The sequence below is a fragment of the Bison bison genome, unplaced genomic scaffold (genome assembly GCF_000754665.1).
Source record: "Bison bison bison isolate TAMUID 2011002044 unplaced genomic scaffold, Bison_UMD1.0 scf7180017864098, whole genome shotgun sequence".
Classification (NCBI taxonomy): domain Eukaryota; kingdom Metazoa; phylum Chordata; class Mammalia; order Artiodactyla; family Bovidae; genus Bison; species Bison bison.
In genome coordinates, this window is record NW_011494670.1 from 4,013,390 (window position 1) to 4,034,272 (window position 20,883).

Genomic DNA, 20,883 nt, shown 5'->3' on the forward strand with positions numbered 1-20,883 from the left:
ACAGCACTTCTTTTCCAGAGTAACATTTTCATTGCCTTCAACCATTTTGCCCCTAACACAGTTGCTTAGCTTCTGGCTATAATCTCTCAGTGATCTTGTCTAGAGGCACTTTAACTCTTCCTGTCCTCACATTATTTAGACAGACAGCACCAGATAGAGTGAGCTCTCATTCCCTCTTGCTGGACTGTATAGTTCTACTAAACTTGATTTCCTTTTGAGTGCTTCTGTTGACTCATACTGCAATATGTCATTTTACATGCTTTTCATGTAAGATAGGAATCCCCTGTTGAGTTCTTTCAGACTTTTATTATTTGTTCCATTGATGCTACTCAGCTCAGACTGTGTTCCATTTCAGTGATATAAAAGCAGATAAAGAGAAGACGATGATGGTTACTTATAAATCTGTGGGTGTGCTTTCATGTTACCTACTCTTATTACTCCACAGTTGGAGATTTTATTACTGGGACATAATCTGTGTACCTAGCACATCCCAGTGAGAAGGTTTAAAGACCCCTGGGGGGTTACTTGTCTGCCTTTGGGTCTTTTTAAAAAATTTTTGGAGGGCTTCCCCAATGACTTAAGGGGTAGAGAATTCACCAGCAATGCAAGAGACGTGGGTTTGATCCCTGGGTCAGGAAGATCCCCTGGAGGAGGAAATGGCAATCGGCTCCAGTATTCTTGCCTGGAGAATCCCATGGACAGAGAAGCCTGCGGGGCTACAGTCCATAGAGTCATAAAGAGTCAGACATATCGGAGTATGCACATGCATTGATGTTAACGTTGAATGCTTGTTACCCTGCAAATTTTACTACTTGGTACATATACTTAGTCACTGATGTAAAAGTAGGTTTTGATGTAGAGGATGATGGAGTGAAGCTTGTTGCTACCTGTGGTGGCATGAGAAGTCTTTGGGGGAGGTGGGAATATTTGTGAAGAAAGTTTGAGGGCAGCAAACCTCAGCTTTAATTTTCCTTAGGACCAGTTTTATAGTACTTTTCTTCTGTTAATCTTAAATCTTTATGTCACACATAAACAGACAATTCTGTGTGTTTGTTAGATTCTTTGCTGTGTAGTTGAATCTGCAGACAGAAACTGTGCTAGTTTTTGGAACCTTATACCTTGAGATTTAGATAGCTTGCAGCTGCTTTGTAGTCTCTGAAAAATATATCTTACGGTATGTTGGGAATTGCCAGGTTTACATTAGCCATATTAACCCTTTCTCTCTTCCTGCTCAACTTCTCACCATCCTCTTTACCAAATATTGGGTGACCCAAGTTTAAGGTAGTGGTGAGGATGAAGTGAGCAGAGAGTTGGATCTTCAACTGTGTTTTGCTCTGAGAACAGCAAAACAAAAACATAGCTCAGGAAATAAAGAAATATATTATTTGACTTCTCATATTAGAAACTCAAAAGAGATTTTTTGCATCTGTGCATTCCTGTACCTCTGTTTATCTGGTGTACCATTCTCAGTTCTGTGCAAAATTAACATGTATTCAAAATAGTAAGTGCATTAAAGTGATGGCTTTGGAGGAGTGGCATATGACAGACGAGGAAGACCATGAGCTTACCTTCTCCTATGGGCACACTAAGATTACAGCTATCTGCAGAGCAACTGTTGATGAGAAAGATTGGAAGACTAGAAGAGAAGATCTTCTACAACTAGAGATATAAAGAAGGAACCTTAATGAGACAGGATGGGCTAAGATGCAATATTCAAGACCCATGTCCCTGGGGTAGGAGGTAGGGGTGACTTGCAAACAGAAAGATAATTCCGATTGCAGAGCTTCTTCCCGAGGAACCAGGGGTTCAAGCCCCACATCAGGATCCCCAGCCAGGAAGACAACACTCCCAGAACACTGGCTTTGAAGGCCAAGTAGGGCTTACTTTCGGCAGACCCAGTGGGCTGTAGAAACACAGATTCCACTCTTAAAGCGTGCACATAAAATCTCACATACTCCAAAATCCCAGGGCAGAAGTGGTAATTCAAAAGGAGTCTGGGTCATTCTCACTTGCTGATCACAGACTGCATCCCAGAGAGGCAGGAGGGAACTAGAACTTACCCTGGGACATAGACACTGGCAGCAGCCATTTTGGGGACCTCCTTGTACTACAAGGATATTGGATCTGGGAAGCACTATTTTGGAATTTTTTTCTCTGGTTTATTAGCACTGGCACCAGCCCTCTCACCAGCCTGCACCAGGCTCCAGTTCTCAGACATCTCAGGGCAAGGTACTAGTTAAACAGGAACATATTGCTCCTTGGAAGAAAAGCTATGACAAACCTAAATAACATATTGAACAGCAGAGGCATCACTTTGCCAATAAAGATCGGGATAGTCAAAGCTATGGTTTTTCCAGTAGCCATGTACAGATATGAGAGTTGAACCATAAAGAAGTTTGAGCACTGAAGAATTGATGCTTTTGAACTGTGATGCTGGAGAAGATTCTTGAGAGTCCCTTGGACAGCAAGGCGATCAAACCAGTCAATCCTAAAAGAAATCAATCTTGAATATTCATTGGAAGGACTGAGGCTGAAGCTCCAATATTTTGGTCACCTGATGGGAAGAGCCAACTCGTTGAAAAAGATCCTGACACTGGGAAAGATTCAGGGCAGGAGGAGAAGGAGGTGCCAGAGGTTGAGATGGTTGGACCGTATCATTGACTCAATGGACATGAGTTTGAGCAAACTCTGGGAGATAGTGAAGGACAGGGAAGCCTGGTGTGCTGCAGTCTGTGGAGTCTTAAGAGTCGAACATGACTGAGCAACTGAACACCAGCATAGCTACCTTAAAACCCTTGAGCCCATGGCAGGGCTAGCACTAATGCAGGGACCAACCTCACCCACCAATGGGCAGGCAGTAACCCCTGGGATCCCTGAATTTCAGCCCTACCTATCAGTGGGCCAGTACTAGCTCCGCAACCTCCAGGGCCTTGCAGCCAGAGACCCACAGGCCTGCCTCTTCCCACGAGTGGGCCAGCAATAGCTCAGGACCAGTCTCCCCCACCAGTGGATGGGCACCAACCCCATGACCACCACAGCCCCAAAGACTGCCTTGTCAATAGGCAGCCCATCCGCCAGTAAGTTAGCACCAGCCATGGACCTCCCAGTCCCAGTCCTGTACACGAGCAAGCTATTAGCTCTGAGATACCCTGGACCCCTCAGTCAGCCTCACTGGGATCTAGCCTCGGTTACTGGTGGGCTTGCACCAGCTTTGGGAAACCCTGGACCCCATAGCCAAAAGTGTCAGGAACCAGCCTTGCCCACCAGCAAGCAACACTACATCTGTGTCTCCTGACCCTCCAGTCACCCACCCTGGAACCTGGCTCTGCCCACCAGTGGACCAGCAGTAACCCTGGGAACTCCCTGAGACCTGGCCCTGCCCACCAATGACTGGCATCCTCTAAATAAGGCAAATCTTGGCAGCCAAGTTAGCTGGGGCCAGCCACACCTACCAGACTGCCCACATAGTCACACAATCAGAAGGGAAGGACCCTGCAGCCCACTTAGGGGGTACCCCTAGAGCATATAGCTCTGGTGACCAGAGGGGAATGTGCTGCTGCAACACATAGGGTGTCTACTATAAAAAACTGCTTCTCCGAGATCAGGAAATATAAATCAGCTTACTAAATACATAGAAATGAAAATAGCATATTAGGCCAAAATGAGGTGACAGAGGAATATGTTCAAAACAAAGGAAAAAGCTAAAGCCCCAGAAGAAGGACCAGGTGAAGTACAGACAGGCAGTCTATTCAAGAAAGAGTTCAGGGTAGTGATCATAGGGATGATCAAAGAACTAGGGAGAAGAATGGCTGTGTAGAGAGAGAAGTTAGAGGTGTTTAACAAAGAGAATATATAAAGAACCACCAAACAGGAAGAATCTAGAAATGAAAAATAAACTAGATGGTATCAATAGTAGACTAAATGATAGAAACAGATGAGTGAGTTGGAAGATACAGTAGTGGAAATCACTGAAGCTGATCAGAAAAAGAATGAAAAGAAATGAGGATAGTTTAAAGAGACCACTGGGACAAGGAGCATACTAACATTCACGTTATAGGGGTCCCTGAAGGAGGAGAGAGAACGGGGTGTATTTGTAGATATAATAACTGAAAACTTCCGTAACCTGGGAAAGGAACAGGTATCCAGGTCCAGAAAGCACAGAGAGTCCCAAACAAGACCAGCCAAAGAGGATCACACCAAGATACACTGCAATTAAGATAGCAAAAATTAAAGAGAATATTAAAAGCTGCAAGAGAAAAGCAACAGGTTCATACAAAGGAGCTTCCATAAGACTGTCACCTGATTTTTCAGCAGAAACTCTGCCGGCCATAAGGGAGTGAAACAATATATTTAAGTAAAGTAATGAAAGGGAAAAACCTCCAACCAAGGATACTTTACCCGGCAAGGCTTTTATTTAGATTTGATCAAGAGATCAAGTTTTACAGATAAGCAAGAGCCAACGGAGTTCAGCACCACCAAACCAGCTATACAAGAAATGTTAAAGGGACTTCTGTTATCATAAAAGAAATGGCCGCAACCAGAAACATGCAGATTACAAGGAAAAATCTCATTGGTAAAGCAAATATAGGGTAAAGGTAGTAAATCAACCATGTACAAAGCTAGTTTAGAAGATTAAACAGCAAAAGGAGTAAACTCATCTGTATCTACAGTACTTAGTTAAGGCATACAAAAACAGGAAATGTGAAGTGTGTAAGAAACAGTAAACATTGTGGGGGGGGCAGTGAAAATGCAATGAAAACATATATGAACTTAAGAAATCAGCAACTTAATCACAAATATAGATAGAATGCTATACATAAATCTCATGGTAATCACAAACCAAAAATCTAGATACACATACCAAAAAAAAAAGTCCAAACATGATCCTAAAGTTAGTCACATCACAAGAGAAAAGAGCAAAAGAAGAAAGGAACAAAAACAACTACAAAAACAATCCCAAAACAGTTAATGAAATGACAGTAAGTACACTTATTAATAACTACATTAAACACAAATGGACTGTATACTCCAGTCTAAAAACATAAGAGTAGCTGAGTGGAGTATTAGTCATAAAAAGGAATGAAATCCTGACATTTGCAGTAACATGGATGGACCAAGAGGGTATTATGCTAAGTGAAATATGTCAGACAGAGAAAGACAAATATCATGTGATTTTACTTATATGTGGAATCTAAAAAATAAATAAATGAACATAACAAAACAGAAACAGAGTTACAGGTACAGAGAACAAGGAAGTGGTTGCCAGAGGGAAGGGGGTTGAGGAGAGGCATGAAATCGGTGAGGGAGATGAGGAGTACAAACTTTCAGTTGCAAAATAAATGAGTCATGCGTTATGAAATGTACAGAATGGGGAGTATAGTCAGTAACTAATATCCCTGCATGGGGATATTTAGTAACTTGACTTGGCATAGTGATTATTTTGAAATGAGTAGACATAACGTAGTATAGGTCAATTATGTACTTCAAAACGAAGAAACAAACTCATAGGAAACAAAATCAGATTTGTGGTTACCACAGGTGGGAGGAGGAGGGATTGGAGGAAAGTAGTCAAAAGGTACAAGTTCCCCACTGTAAGGTAAGTTAGTGCTAGGGATATAGTGTACAATATACTAAATATAATTAACACTGCTTTATGTTACATATGGAAGTTAACAGAACAAATATTAAGAATTCTCAAGAAAAAGTTTTTTTCTACTTCTTCTATTTCGTATCTGTGTGAGATGATGGATGTTCCTTAAACTGATTGTGGTAATCATTTCATGATGTATGTAAGGCAAACCATTGTGCTGTACACCTTAAACTTATACAGTGCCATATCTCGATTATATTTCAGTAAAACTGGAAGAAAAAAATGTCAGTAAAATGAAGGGAGAAAGGAGAATGGGAGTGGAGTATGGGACAGAGGGAAACTATTGATTATTTAAGACTATCTTGTTAGCTACAGTGTTGAATTGTATTGCAGATTTCATTATAGATAAATAGACTTCTATTCAAGTCTGTATCTTAGACTATATTTTGAGGATTCTCAGAAATTCCTTATATGAAGCCCTTGATGGTGACTAGATTCATTGAAGACTGTGAACCACATTCCAGAAGATGTAATTACTCTTCTTCCAGGCACTGTTACCCCAAGTAGAGTAATTGAAGTTCAGTTTTAATTGTGTTGTTGAAGCAGAGTTTGACATTTACAGAATACTATAAAAGCCTCCTTGGTATAGCATGTTTGGAAGTATATCCTAGATCTTAATTTACATTTAAATGATATTTCTTTCTTTGTTTCCATCTTACTCCAAAGTAGGAAACAAGTGCTTGTGTTATTGCTTTTAAATTATAGCAAGTACCTTCTGGAATGTGACTTGCAGTAGAATTCAGCACTTGGGAGTTGAGATTTGGTCATATGTATATATTTGCTCGTATGTGAACACATTGCATATATTTATGAATGGTATGAGTCAAGTAAAAATTATATGAAGGATTTACGAAGAAAATAATTTCTAATATACTGTGTGATACCCAACTCTCTGTTTTTTGTGACTATTTCTATCTATAAAGAAAGAAAGTGGAGTCGCTCAGTTGTGTCTGACTCTTTGCGATCCCACCGACTGTAGCCTACCAGGCTCCTCTATCCATGGGATTTTCCAGGCAATAGTACTGGAGTGGGCTGCCATTTCATAAAAGTAACTTATTTTGCAGAGAAGATTCTTTTTAAATTTTGTATTTAGGTTATTATCAAAAAAATAAGCAATAATAAGTGTTGGAGAGAATGTGAAGAAAAGGAACCCTTACATGCTGTTGGTAGGAATATAAATTGGTGCAACCACTTGGAAAACCATATAGGGATTTCCTTTAAAAATTAAGAACAGAACCGTCATATGATCCAGTTATTCTACTTCTAGATATTTATCTGGATACAAAAACACTAATTCAAAGAGATATATGCACCTCTGCATTCATTGCAGCATTGTGTATAGTAGCCAAGGTATGAAACAACTTATATGTCCATCAGTGGATGAATATATGAAGAAGAGATCTCAACACCCTCCCCCCACCACCATGCGTGCATACACTGGAATGCTACGTATCCCTAAAAACCAATGTGAAATTCATTCATTTAATTTGTCATTCATTACAACATGGATACCTATAGGGTATTATGCTAAGTGAAATAGGTCAGAGACAAATACTGTATGATTTTGCTTATATGTAGAATCTAAAAAATAAAATAATAAAGCAGAATCATAGAACAGATTTAAAAATTATATTCAGAATAGCTTTCGTGTCATTATATTTTACTTTTGTTCTTTAAAAATTGGTTATTTTTTCCAGAAAAAAGTATGGTAACTCACTAAAGCAAATCACTCTATTCCTAACTATTCCATGTTTTTTTTCTTTTTCCTAAATATGAGGATAAAAATAATTTCAGGTATGGAGAATGAATTGTGTGCCAATATCCACTTAAGTATAATGGCATACATAATCGAAATGCCCTTAGAATTGGTTTTAGAAGTCACATTATCTAGTTTTTCAGTGTTTTTGTTGAAACTTGAAACTTCTCTTTATAGGAAATATAAACTGAAGGAAAATTGGTGCTATAGAAGTACAGATTGAAAATTTAAACATCTTGACTTACTGAATGTTATGATGTGCCAGATTTTTAAAATAAATTGATTGAAATTAGGATTTCAAATAAAGTAAAGTATATCATTACTCCCTTTCATTTTCTTTTTCAGGACGTTTATGTGTGGTCCACTACTTCTATGTTCTTTTCCTCTTATGAAAACAGAAGTGCAAGCCATCGTACTTTCTTTTCTCCTCTCATTTCAGACAGTAGTAATAATGTACCTGCACATACCTGTTATTTTGCGTGCTGTGTCCTGATCTAGGTTTCACACCCGTTTCTCATTCCAGAAAATGAAATAAGCTGATGGGCCAAGCCTGGGTTATACGTCTATCCCTGTAGCTTGAGAAGAATTAGGTCAGTCCCACTCCAGGCATGGACCTTGAGAAAGTGGAGTATTTTCCTAAAAGTCAATGTTCTGTTTCCAGAAAATGGGAGATACACTTATACCTTGCAGGCAAAAACATGTATGTCTGTAATTTCTGCTTAAGAAGAGCCAGTATAGAAAAACACACTTCTGTGGCTGATTATTCTCCCGTTTAAGTAAGGCGTCTACAGGGAATTTGCTTTTTAACTTGAAATGACAAAATCTGACTTTATTAATTATAAAAAAAAAAAAGTTAAAATTTCAAAATACTTCCTAGTAGGGTTCAGAGCCATGACTAGTACAGATGTTTGCAAGGCATATATACATGTCACCATTCACCTTGAGACCTGTGTGATTAGTGGCCTCTGTGGTTGTATAACACTGAGTTCTGAGGGTCACTATTATGCTGGAATTAGCCACAAAGGATAAATCTTTTTTCTGTCAAATCAATGGGAGTACTAGGAGAATATTTCCTTTGAATTTTTTTTGAGTTTTGAATTGGCTTAGTTTGAGCCCAAATATTGCACATTGCTTGAAATGACTGCTGTAGGAGCAGAGACATTTAATGAGGATTAGTGATCAGTGAAGCACGCATACTGTACAGAGGCTGATGTTGTAGGGCATGGGGTTAGGCTTAATGGAGGACATAAATTTAATTGTTAGTAGGTGTTTCTGGTGGATGTGAGCATTTAAAGGGAGAATTACTGTTTATAAATTCTTAACTGCTATTGGCCTGTCGTTCACTGCTAAGCTGCTAAGTCACTTCAGTCGTGTCCAGGTCTGTGCCACCCCATAGACGGCAGCCCACCAGGCTGCCCCGTCCCTGGGACTCTCCAGGCAAGATCACTGGAGTGGGTTGCCATTTCCTTCTCCAATACATGAAAGGGAAAAGGGAAAGTGAAGTCGCTCAGTCGTGTCCGACTCTTAGCGACCCCATGGACTGCAGCCTACCAGGCTCCTCCATCCATGGGAGTTTCCAGGCAAGAGTACTGGAGTGGGGTGCCAGGGCCTTCTCCTTGTCGTTCACTAGTGTGCATATAATTTTAAAATTGTTAGAATGAAGTAAATTGACAGCTTTAAAAAAATAATAAACTTTACTTTTTAGGGAAGTTTTGGGTTCACAGCAAAACTGCTTGGAGAGTACAGAGTTTCTATATGCTCCCCCTCCCCCCACATAAACAAACATTAACTTTTTACTCCAAGGTATATATTTTTTTAATTAAAAATTTTTTTTAAGATTTATTTATTTTTGTGCAGGGTCTGCGTTGCTGCGTGGACTTTTCTCTAATTGCTGGGAGCATGGGCTTCTTATCGTGGTGGCTTCTCTTGTTACAGAGCACAGGCTGTATGCACGCGGGCTTCAGTAGCTGTGACTCTGGGGCTCTAGAGCACAGGCTCAATAGTTGTGGAACACATGTGGCCTGTGGCACCTTCCCAGGGCAGAGATTGAACCTGTGTTGCTGCATTGGCGGTTGGATTCTTAACCACTTTACCACCAGGGAAGCCCACTCCTAGGTATTTATAAGAGTATTTAGAAACACAAATTTTTTGTGTGCTTACTTTTGCAACTAGAAGATGTGTTCAGACTAGAAAGGGGAAAGTGTTCTGGAGCCAAGAAGCCTTCTCTGACAGCCCTGAAATGTTGCTACAGTGGAAGAACAGAGGAAGAGTAGGGATCTAACATCATCTGATCTGGAGCCACCTGCCTTCAGATCAAACTGACTGACGACAGCTCAGAAGGGAGCATTGTGCCCAGGGACAGTGCACGGACCAATAGCAGGAGCCCTTGGTTCTGGCTAGCTCTGCGTCTAGCTTGCTGTGTGGTTTAACTGAGTGAAGACTGACTCCCTTCAGCTTTCTGGGATTCCACGATGGAATGGGGTCTCGAGTCAGGGCTAACATCATATCCTACAGGGGCAGCAAGCAGTGTGGAATCACAGAGTGTTGTCCAGCTTGGCCACACACTAGTTGAATGCCTTCTGTCCAGTCACTTAACCTCTTGGTTTCAGCTGTGGAAAGGTTGTAATTGACTTCTCTGTTTTCCTCTAAGGGCAGTTTCTTGGCTCTTTCTGGTTTAACGTAGCTAATTATTATATAGTATTATTTGTTCATGGCACCCAACTCCAGTACTTTTGCCTGGAAAATCCCATGGACAGAGGAGCCTGGCAGGCTGAAGTCCATGGAGTTGCTAGAGTCGGACACGACTGAGCGACTTCACTTTCACTTTTCACTTTCATGCATTGGAGAAGGAACTGGCAACCCACTCCAGTGTTCTTGCCTGGAGAATCCCAGGGATGGGGAAGCCTGGTGGGCTGCTGTCTATGGGGTCGCACAGACTTGGACACGACTGAAGCGACTTAGCAGCAGTAGCAGCAGCAGTTCTAGGAGTAACTGCTTTGTGAATAAATAACTTCGAAAGGGAGTGTAGTAACACTTCACTGTTTTTGAACAGATTCCTTTGTGTCATCATATCAGGATGACCTAAATCAAATCCCTTATGATTATACAGTGGAAGTGACAAATAGATTCAAGGGATTAGATCTGTTAGAGTGCCTGAACAACTATGGACAGAGGTCCATGACGTTGGACAGGAGGCAGTGATCAAGACCATCCCCAAGAAAAAGAAAGGCAAAATGGTTATCTGAGGAACCTTACAAATAGCTCTGAAAAGAAGAGATGCAAAAGGCAAAGGAGAAAAGGAAAGATACACCCATTTGAATGCATAGTTCCAAAGAATAGCAAGAAGAGATGAGAAAGCCTTCCTCAGTGATCAATGCAAAGGAATAGAGGAATACAGTAGAATGGAAGAGAGTAGAGATCTCTTCAAGAAAATTAGAGATACCAAGGGAACATTTCATGCAAAGATGGGCACAATAAAGGACAGAAATGGCATGGACCTGACAGAAGTAGAAAATACTAAGCAGAGGTGGCAAGAATACACAGAAGAACTGTACAAAAAGGATCTTTACGACCCAGATAATCACAATGGTGTGATCACTCACCTAGAGCCAGACATCCTGGAATGTGAAGTCAGGTGGGTCTTAGGAACCATCATTATGAACAAAGCTAGTGGAGGTGATGGAATTCCAGTTGAGCTATTCCAAATCCTGAAAGATGATGCTGTGAAAGTGCTGCACTCAATATGCCAGCAAATTTGGAAGACTCAGCAGTGGCCACAGGACTGGAAAAGGTCCATTTTCATTCCAATCCCAAAGAAAGGCAATGCCAAAGAATGCTCAAACTGCCGCACAATTTGCATTCATCTCACATGCTAATAAAGTAATGCTCAAAATTCTCCAGGCTAGGCTTCAACAGAACATAAACTGTGAACTTCCGATGTTCCAGCTGGTTTTAGAAAAGGCAGAGGAACCAGAGATCAAATTGCCAACATCTGTTGAATCATGAAAAAGTGAGAGAGTTCCAGAAAAACATCTATTTCTGCCTTGTGACTACACCAAAGCCTTTGACTATGTGTATCACAATACAACTGTGGAAAATTCTGAAAGAGATGGGAATACCAGACCACCTGACCTGCCTCCTGAGAAATCTGTACTCAGGTCAAGAAGCAACAGTGAGAATTGCACATGGAACAACAGACTAGTTCCAAATTGGGAAAGGAGTATGTCAAGGCTGTATATTGTCACCCTGCTTATTTAACTTACATGCAGAGTACATCATGAGAAATGTTGGAATGGATGAAGCAAAAACTGGAATCAAGATTGCCAGGAGAAATATCAGTAACCTCAGATGTGCAGATGACACCACCCTTTTATGGCAGAAAGTGAAGAAGAACTAAAGAGCCTCTTGAAGGTGAAAGAGGAGAGTGAAAAAGTTGGCTTGAAACTCAACATTCAGAAAATGAAGATCATGGCATCTGGCCCCATCACTTCATGGCAAATCGATGGGGAAACAGTGGAAACAGTGACAGACTTTATTTTTTTGGGCTCCAAAATCACTACATTTGGTGACTGCAGCTATGAAATTAAAAGACACTTGCTCCTTGGAAGAAAAGTTATGACGAACATAGACAGCATATTAAAAAGCAGAGACATCACTTTGCCAATAGAGGTCCATCTAGTCAAAGCTATTGTTTTTCAGTGGTCATGTATGGGTATGAGAGCTGGACTACAAAGAAAGCTGAAGGCCGAAGAATTGATGCTTTTGAAGTGTGGCGTTGGAGAAGACTCTTGAGAGTCCCTTGGGCAGCAAGGAGATTCAACCAGTCCAACAGTAAGGAGATCCAACCAGTCCATCCTAAAGGAAATAAGTCCTGCATATATTCATTGAAAGGACTGATGCTGAAGCTGAAACTCCAATACTTTGTCCACCTGAGGCGAAGAACTGACTCATTGGAAAAGACGCTAATGCTGGGAAAAATGGAAGGTGGGAGGAGAAGGGGATGACAGAGGATGAGATGGTTGGATGGCATCACCGGCTCAATGGACGTGAGTGAGTAAACTCCGGGAGTTGATGGTGGACAGGGAGGCCTGGCATCCTGCAGTCCATGGGGTCACAGAGTCAAACATAACTGAGCCAACTGAACTGACTGACTGACTGATCAGAAATGTTCTTGGAATCAACATATCTGGAACTAGAGTCTTTCTGCTTCAAAACTACTTGCTAGATATCCTTTAGGCACACCTGAAAGGGACAAGAACTCTTTTTGGATAGTATGGTTTTTTAATAACATAATGTTATTAATAGAGATGTGATTTTTAGATGACAGAATTGTACGTTAGTTTTCTTTAAATTGTCTTTGTGCAATTTAAGTAATACAGGCAAAAAGGGGAAGATCAGGGTCCTTTACTTCTTGGAACAGAATGTTTTTTGATTGTTTCCATTTAAAATGATATAAATTGCTCACAACTCACTTCCTTTTTTTATCAACTGACTTTGGACTAAGTTAAGAGTATGATTTTCTGTCTATTGTGAATGCTGATTAAAGGAATCCTTTCTTACCTCAAAGGACAAGGTAGTCCTGAGATTCCTCCAGGGAGTTTAATTCACAGAACCCCTCCTTGAAGATACAGGCTACTTCCTCAGGTGTGTAGGCCAAGGTTTACTTGGACCAAGCCACAGTAATGTGGATATGCGATATCCCACAGGGCTGGGATTATCTTAACCTTTTATTTTCCAGCTTAGTGACTTGATAGAGCTAATGAATCTTCCCAAAGTACCTGGGGTTTCCCTGTCAGTGTGCCTCATATAGCTGCTGGCAAGCACGTTTTTATACTCTTCCTGGAAGTGAAACTCTTTCTGCCTTAAATGTGCAATTTCCCCTGCCTGAGAAGGTCAAAGGCACATTTACATAGTTCACAAGAGTATAAAAGAGGCATTCAGGGCCTCCTTGCCAAGCCATCTGACTAGACTAATACCAGCTCATTTTCCACCTCTACTTATGGAAACTGCAGAAATTCATAGGTGCACCATGGTCCCTGAAACAAGCCTTAATGGCAAAGGAACATTAAAATAAAATGTCCACATTATCAAATCAGTTAATGTAGCTTGAAATTGGTAGGAGTAAAAACTGGTTGTTCAGACTGTCAAAATTAAACATGTTAAAACTACCTAAATAAAAACAAAATCTACCTTTTTGAAACACTGTTCTTGCCTAGAGAATCCCAGGGATGGTGTAGCCTGGTGGGCTCCCATCTATGGGGTCACACAGAGTCGGACACAATGAAGCGACTTAGTAGCAGCAGCAGCAGCAGCAGCAATTTACTTAGTATTCAAATACTGAGAATATTCAAAGCAAACTTCAGCATATTCACAATGTTACTTTTTTTATTGCTTTTCTCCCACCTAGTTTTTAACTCTAGTGTGCTCACTAACATTTATTGAGCACTTCCTATGTACCAAACCCTTTGTATTTATAACATCTTCTAATAATTTAAGGCAACCTGTTGAGGTGTAGGAATTGTTATCCTTCTGTCCTTGAGGAGTAGAGGTTCAGAATCTCAGGAATTGGCTCACAGTGGCAGGGGAGTAAGTGAATGAGGGATACAGGTTTGGCCCTAAGGTCAGTATGCTTTGCAGAATGGCATGCTGCTAACTGTGCTCTGCTGTTTATGAGACTATGGAGAGAGAAAAAAAGAAGAGCAAGTTGCATTACTCTCATTTGCCTACATTTCATGTTCCACTGTCTGATGTGAGCCCAGATCTGCCTCCTTCCCCTTCCTGCATAATGAACTTGGGCCCTGTCTGGGCCTGTGCCCATGACACCCTTCTCCATCCTCTTCATTTCCTATGTAAAGATTTCCATGTGCAATCTAACTTTGGGGAAATTCTCTGCTTAACATTTTGACATTACACATTTCTTTCTGTTACTGTGTAACTCTGTGTGTGTGTGTGTATGTAACTATGTGTGTGTGTGTAACTGTGTGTGTGTGTGTGTGTGTGTGTGTGTGAGTGAGTGTGATTACCTGTCTGGATCATTAGCTTCCAGAAAACAGCAATCTCATTGGCATCTTTGTACTCTTGGCATGTAGATAGGTGGAAGGCAGTTTTTAAAGCATAGTTTTATAACTGGTCAATAGTGACTACTGAAGGGGAGAGGATTTCCAGATCTTTCATCGTGTTATTTTAGGAGGTCTAACAATGAATGCTAGAGTTTTCTATCTCTGCCTGCTGGTGTTTTTCTACACTTTTTTGGGAATTTCAAGCAGATGGACAGATGATAATGACTTGTATTAATAGTTACTTTGCTTTACTGTTACTATCTAGTGAACTCTTAAGGCTTGTTTTGCTTTTTTTTTTTTTTAAACTATGTTTAAGGTTTGTTAACTGTGAAAGACTCTGGGTCATGAGGAAATGCAAGAGTGGGGATGGGAAGGTGATAACAAAGATACTTCAGATTTGCATTTTCTTTTTAGAAATTTCCATTTTCAGTGTAGCTGACACTTGTAATTTCTGTTAAGGATTGGTGCCTGAGCAGGAATGCCTATGAAATAAGCTTCAGCTGTAAAGACAGGCAAGGTGGGTGATTTTAACAAAAGTGTTGTCTTTTTTCATACCTTAATGAAATAAAATAATAAAATGAAGACAGTGACAATAAGAATTGTGAAAAAAGACAACTCTTTTTTAAAACAAGCATATGTATTATATATTTCCAAGCATTTATCTTTGTCTGCATAAAGGTAATTTATTTCAGCAAATGATTTAACCGGAGCTTATCATTTTTAGAAAAAAACATCCTTTGTCCTCTGCTATATCACAGTGACCTGAGGTGTGGAATTGATTGACCAAAATTGCATAATAGCCGGTATGCATTTCAGTACTATATTATTTTGCAGTGTGCCTGGTACTACTACTGAGGAGATGAAAAGAACATTAAATACTTTGGGGGTGAGTAGGGGGCTTATGTACACACGGAAAGCTTTAGTTAATGAGTTTTTTTTGGACTACAAATATGATACATTTACATAGAAGTAAGAGCTTGGCATTTGTATTTAGCTTTTATTTATAAACAACATTTACATTTTACTTGTAAACATATAGTTTATAAAACGGTGAATTGAGGAAGTAGCTTCAAGATAGAAAAATCTTGCAGAGAACACCTACTTTGTAAAGTGGAGATTGGAGTACATATTATTGGGCAAATGGAGAAAGCCGGTAGAAGACTGAGTGAAAGAGCGGATGTTAAGACTGTTATTTGTGACCTGGACTAGTTCTGCCTTTCAGAGGTCATACTGAGTCTTAGATTAGACATGCAGCCTCTTTCAGAACACAAACATAATTGAAAATAATAATTTAAAAATCTGCTTTCTTGGGTCTCCATTTTGCTTTTCTTCCAGTGTAAAAGCATGAATATTCTATTTTCAGGAAGATGAGGAAAAATATTATTTCCTTCTCTAACCGTTTGGCTAATTTTGTTGTTGTTTCTGGCTCCATAAATTGAGAGGCAGTCTGTACCATGCATTGTATCATGCCCAGCAAGTTTTTGTTTTGCTTTGTTTTTTTTTTCATTTGAAATTGTTCCTTAGCAAATAATTGCAGTTCAGAATGACTTTTATTGAGCTTGATTGAATTAGGGTTATGTATGAAAATGAGTTAGTTAAAGCTTAGTCTATTACCTAGAGAATTGATGAAAACATCAGAAAAGCAGTCATTCATGGGGATTAAATATTCTTCCATGTAAGTGGGCAGCATGGTTGCCTGGATTCTGTTCTGCACTGACTAGGTTGTAGTGACATCAGGGTGCAAAACATACAATGTTGGCCTAGAACGGGATTTTGCCATGATGTGCCTTGAATATTACATTGGACATTAACACTAATGAGGGAGCCTATCACATTGTAAAAAGTGGCATCTCATTTTTTTTAGTATAATAAGCTTTCAAAACATAGTACCCCAAGGGGCAATGTGTAAACCATCAAGAAGCCAGTTGCTTTGGGATATTTCAATGGTTGCTTAGGCCAGGTCTTTATGAAGGGTTTTGCAGATGCCAAGTTAGATGTCCTATTTGTGGCTAAGAGGTGAACAATAGATAATTTAAAGTTAGCACTCCCACCTGCCATGATAGTTTCTCAGGGAATTCTGAGCTGTGGCAGTTCAGGCCTGGCTTCGTGTTTATCCTGTAGGCGGCAGTTTCATGGGTGGGAAATGGGCCTTCGGAAAGGAGCAGGTTCTTAATGAGCTAGTGGGACTGAAGTCCTTGGGAGTTGGGAATCCAAGGCCCTGTTTGGGTGGAAGGGAGGGCTGAGAGGAAGCACCGTGTGACCCAGAGAACATAGACAGGCATGGGGTGGCTCAGTTGAAAACCTCCCCTGCCTTTGGTCTAAGGGCATACACACACAAGTCACCATGCTGCGGGATTGTATTCACCCCCTTAGACATTTCCCCTTCTTGCCCACCTGTCCTTCTGACACCTCACACAGCTGCCCATTTCCATCAAATCAGAACATTTTATGAAGTCACCTTGTAACTTAAATGCAGACAGAACAGCTTGTGCTGAAACTGCTTTTCTGAAGTTACCGTGTGGGCATTTGTAATAGCCAGATAAAATCTGGAGTCTCTCAGTGTGGCTCAGAACTCAAAGAGAGTCTGTCTCAGGCAGGATCTTCAGCTTTGGAATTGACCTCTGTTCTGTGGCTTATTCCCTGGCTGATTCTTTGGCTGCCCTGTCCTAAGTTAGTTAAGTCCAGCATGATTTCTTTTTTATCCTGAGTTTTAAAATCCTTATTGGTTACAGCATAATCAACCTCCTTCCTCTCCCTGCCTACTTTATCCATAGATATTTACATCACATGTGATAAATTATTGAACAATAATCAAAGCAAAGTATAGATTTGTTCTATTTGGGGGGTATATATTTGATTATAGAAACAAATCAGTAAATGTACCTTAAGATTAGTGATAGTTTGTTTTTGAGCTCCTAACAGAACATCTTTCTGTACATAGGATAGAACATACTTTATTTCTCAGATAGCCTGCACTCACTTCTTAAACTAAAAGGTAAGCAAATCTCCAAACTAAAATAAAAATTTGTTGTTGTTCAGTTGCTGAGTCGTGTCCCAGTCTTTGGGACCCCATGGACTGTAGCACGCCAAGAATTAAACCCACACTATCAAAGTTAATTTTGGACCCTTCTCTCCCAGTTGTGGCAGTATCAGTTCAGTTGCTCAGTCATGTCCGACTCTGCAACTCCAGGACTGCAGCACGCCAGGTTTCCCTGTCCATCACTAACTCCCGGAGCTCACTCGAACACATGTCCATTGAGTCGGTGATGCCATCCAACCATTCATCCTCTGTCGTCCCCTTCTTCTTTTAGCTTCAATCTTTCCCAGCATCAGGGTCTTTTCTAAGGAGTCAGTTCTTCGCATCAGGTGGCTAAAGTATTGGAGCTTCAGCTTAAGCCTCAGTCCTTCCAATGAATATTCAGGATTGATTTTCCTTTAGGATTGACTGGTTTGATCTCTGTGCAGTCCAAGGGACTCACTCTCAAGAATCTTCTCCAATGCCACAGTTCAAAAGCATCAATTCTTCAGCGCTCAGCTTTCTTTATGGTCCAACTCTCACATCCGTTCATGACTACTAGAAAAACCATAGCTTTGACTATATGAACCTTTGTCAGCAAAGTGATGTCTCTGCTTTTTAATGTGCTGCCTAAGTCTGTCATAGGTTTTTTTCTAAGGAGCAAGCGTCTTTTAATTACCAACTGCAGTGATTTTGGAGCCCAAGAAAATAAAGTCTGTCACTGTTTCCATTGTTTGCCCATCTATTTGCCATGAAGTGATGGGTCTGGATGCCATGATCTTAGTTTTTTTGAATGTTGAGTTTTAAGTCAGCTTTTTCACTCTCCTCTTTCACTTTCATCAAGAGGCTCTTTAGTTCTTCGCTTTCTGCCATAAGAGTGGTGTCATCTCTCCCAACTGTGGCAGTATAAATTAAATTCATTTTTTAAAAGTTTATACCAGTTTATTTACTTGATAGTTATTTATATTCATGATTTTTACCTATTTCATAATTTTTCTTTTAATGGTTCTTGATAGTTGCTTTTATAAATTTATATGAAGAAAAAGCATGGACATAAATATATGAGATAGTGTATGTCATTTTCTTAAAACAGCAGTTTTAATGTTAGCTGTCTCAGTTCAGTTCAGTTCAGTCACTCAGTTGTGTTTGACTCTCTGTGACCCCATGAATCTCAGCACACCAGGCCTCCCTGTCCATCACCAACTCCCGGAGTTCACCCAGACTCACATCCATCGAGTCAGTGATGCCATCCAGCCATCTCATCCTCTGTCGTCCCCTTCTCCTCCTGCCCGCAATCCCTCCCACCATCAGAGTCTTTTCCAATGAGTCAACTCTTTGCATGAGGTAGCCAAAATACTGGAGTTTCAGCTTCAACATCATTCCTTCCAAAGAAATCCCAGGGCTGATCTCCTTCAGAATGGACTGGTTGGATCTCCTTGTAGTCCAAGGGACTCTCAAGAGTCTTCTTCAACACCACAGTTCAAAAGCATCAGTTCTTCGGTGCTCAGCCTTCTTCACAGTCCAACTCTCACATCCATACATGACCACAGGAAAAACCATAGCCTTGACTAGACGAACCTTTGTTGGCAAAGTAATGTCTCTGCTTTTGAATATGCTATCTAGGTTGGTCATAACTTCCCTTCCAAGGAGTAAGTGTCTTTTAATTTCATGGCTGCAGTCACTATCTGCAGTGATTTTGGAGCCCAAAAAAATAAAGTCTGACACTGTTTCCACTGTTTCCCCATCTATTTCCCATGAAGTGATGGGACCAGGTGCCATGATCTTTGTTTTCTGAATGTTGAGCTTTAAGCCAACTTTTTCACTCTCCACTTTCACTTTCATCAAGAGGCTTTTTAGTTCCTCTTCACTTTCTGCCATAAGGGTGGTGTCATCTGCATATCTGAGGTTATTGATATTTCTCCCGGCAATCTTGATTCCAGCTTGTGTTTCTAAGGAGAGACTTTTATACCATTTATTTAATCAGTTTTTGGAATTGTATGCTTCTTTTGTAGCAACATAAGCATTTAATTTGAAAGTATTCACATGTCCCATTAATTTTCTTCAGAGATCTTTCTTCTTTCATCCATACCCTTGTTCTAAAAAATGTGGATAAATGAGTAGTATCTTGTGAGAAGCCTTGTAAGACCATTTAATATTTTATTCTTTCTGGTTATTGTTTTCTTCTGTAGCATTGGGTGACAACTGAATTATCTACATCTAGTTAGGATTACTCAAATGAATCATTATACATTTTTGATATTTAATGTATAAGAGCGAGTTCTTCCATATTGTAGTAGCTGAAAAAACACTTTAGCTAACACATAAAATGACTAACAATATTGATCAAGCAGTAAGCTAGTAAGTGATACCCAGTTTCTGAAGTATGTTGTAGCCTGCTGATTGTAAAGAAATATATTGTCATAATACACAAGAGAGTAGGAAATTATCTCTTAGTTGAGTGTGATTTAGTATTACCATATGAAGCACTTGAGAAACTAAATGAATGTGTCTCACATAGAAACTGAAATAGCTTAATTTAAAAAAATTATAATTTAGATATATGTCTGTATTAATGATGACCCTATATGCGAGATAGCAAAAGAGACACAGGCTTTTGGACTCTGTGGGAGAAGGTGAGGGTGGGAGGATTTGAGAGAATAGCATTGAAACATTGCTATTGTATAGTACTATATGTGAAATAGATCGCCAGCCCAAGTTTGATGGATGAGACAGGGCACTCAGGGCCATAGCACTGGGATGACCCTGAGAGATGGGATGGGGAGAGAGGTGGGAAGGGGTTTCAGGATGGGGAACACATGTATTCCCATGGCTGATTCATGTCAATGTATGGCAGAAACCACTACAATATTGTAAAGTAATTAGCCTCCAATTAAAATAAATAAACTAATTAAAAAATAAATAAATTGGAAACATTAAAAATAAAAAAAATTCACAAGCAATTATAATTTAGGTATATGTCTATATTTGCAGTCTTAATATAAAGTTTTATTTAATTTGTACACTTGATTTCAATCCTCTTTTATTTCATCATGTGTAGCTAGAAAGTAATTTATAACAGCTTTTCTCTATTTGTATGTGTTCCCCCACCCTTTAATAGAAGAACTATCTGGGCTTCACTCATCTTTAAAAGATAAAATATAAGCATCTGAACCATAGCTTAATTGTGGTTAAGCTTTAACTGGTTTGGTTGAACCAGTCATTTCAAATAACTTGACTTTAGTCAGGATGTCATTTTAATTCCATGTTTTTCCAGAAGATTTACCTGTAACTCTATACCTGAATTTAGTCAGCAAACTAAGAAGTAATGGCCTGTAATTCTTTCTCTCTGTAACTTTGGCCTCAGAATTCCCATTGAGTAATTTTAGTAATCATCTTTTTGTTA

At 39.9% G+C, this 20,883-nt stretch overlaps 1 protein-coding gene across 10 annotated transcripts in view; it reads left to right on the forward strand.

The window, feature by feature from the left end:
• The window catches only part of BBX (bobby sox homolog (Drosophila)), a 299,118-nt gene that overhangs the window by 112,487 nt on the left and 165,748 nt on the right, over positions 1-20,883 (forward strand). The window contains exon 1 of one of the 10 annotated variants that reach the window (XM_010838553.1): positions 13,758-14,981. The exons of the other annotated variants lie outside the window; for them this stretch is intronic. The gene's annotated coding sequence lies outside the window, so the exon portion shown is untranslated. Of the gene's footprint in view, positions 1-13,757; positions 14,982-20,883 lie in introns of those variants that run through there. 10 annotated transcript variants of the gene reach the window in all.